At 49.1% G+C, this 1,378-nt stretch overlaps 1 pseudogene; it reads right to left on the bottom strand.

Moving 5' to 3' along the window:
• Rps8-ps7 (ribosomal protein S8, pseudogene 7) lies at positions 1 to 724 on the bottom strand (annotated as a pseudogene).
• Positions 725 to 1,378: the final 654 nt, after the last annotated feature.

Here is a 1,378-nt window from a genome sequence, read left to right as displayed (position 1 = left end):
TTTTACATGAGCTATGACAGTTTATTTGCCTTTCCAGGCTTTGATCTTCCGCAGATAGAACTCCAGCTCCTTGCCTTCGAGCACATAGCCATCTGCTCTGCCACACTGGCCTGGTCTGGAGGCAATACAGGCGAGAAGCTTGCCCTGCTGCAACTGCTCCTCCAGAAGACTGCTGACTTTGGCATTCTTTTTCCTTTCATCATATTTCTTTTGAATTTTCTTTGATAGTTTTTGGTTTAAAATCTCTTCCTCCTCAGGAGTCAGCTTGGTCCCCTTCTTGCGACCCAGGGGCAGTGCAAAGTGGGACTCGTACCACTGTCGGTACAGTGTAGTGGGACTCATACCACTGTCAGTACGGTGTAGTGGGACTCGTACCACTGTTGGTACGGTGCGCTGTCAATAAGCACAGTGCAGTTCTTCCCCAGGGTCTTGGTGCGGACGAGCTCGTTATTGGATGCATTGCAGACAACATCAGTGAGCCTTGTTTTGCGAGTATAAGACTCAGAGATCCAGGAAAAGTTCCCCACATCCAATCTCAGGGCACGGTACTTCTTATTGCCTCCTCGAACTCGGACTGTGTGTATGCGGCGAGGGCCAATCTTAGTGTTGGCGGCCGGCCGGCCCAGCTCAAACTTCCGCTTCTTGTGGTAGGGTTTTCTCTTACCCCCCCCCCCCGCCCCCCGGTCTTGCGGCGCTTGTGCTAGTTGTCCTGAGAGACGCCCATCGCTCGGCGCTGGCTGGAAAGAGGAAGCCTGGACTGAACTTCTGAACCTGTACACCAGCCTCAATGAAATGTTGTTCTTTCTAAGAGTTGCTTTGGTCATGGTGTCTGTTCACAGCAGTAAGACCCTGACTAAGACACACACTCACACACACACATACACACACACACACACACATACACACACACACCAAACTTCAGAAATATGAATGCCTTTCTTCAGTATCACAGTATTAATTAAATGACCCAGGATCACTGTGAAAGACTTACAAAAGAAAGAATATAGTCCTTGCCTTCAAAAGCATTAGGGTCTCACAGAGGAAAAGCCAGAAAACATCTGATCCATCTGACAAACAGGGAGGTGGTGACAAAGCCTTTAGGCAGGGAAGGCAGTCTGAAGTGAGTTGTAAGTGGGGGGCAGTCAGAAAGTCTTCAGTGGGGGAAGTGTGGTTGAGCTGGTCTTGGAAGACGAATAAGTAGACTTTGCGTTTACAGGCTGAGGTCCTGAGAGACAGAACCACTGGGATGGGCCACAGGATGTGTGTGTAGCTATAGAAACAGATCTGCCTGGAAAAGTTGATAAATTGGGCCCAAACTGTTTGTTTGATAGAAGCGAATGGACTCAAAGGATTACTGAGCTGGAGAGAGACTCATGTG

This window comes from Rattus norvegicus, chromosome 5, assembly GCF_021556685.1.
Source record: "Rattus norvegicus strain SHRSP/BbbUtx chromosome 5, alternate assembly SHRSP_T2T, whole genome shotgun sequence".
Lineage (NCBI taxonomy): Eukaryota > Metazoa > Chordata > Mammalia > Rodentia > Muridae > Rattus > Rattus norvegicus.
The sequence above is the reverse complement of the archived record's forward strand: the minus strand, read 5'-3'. Positions and strand labels throughout refer to the sequence as shown.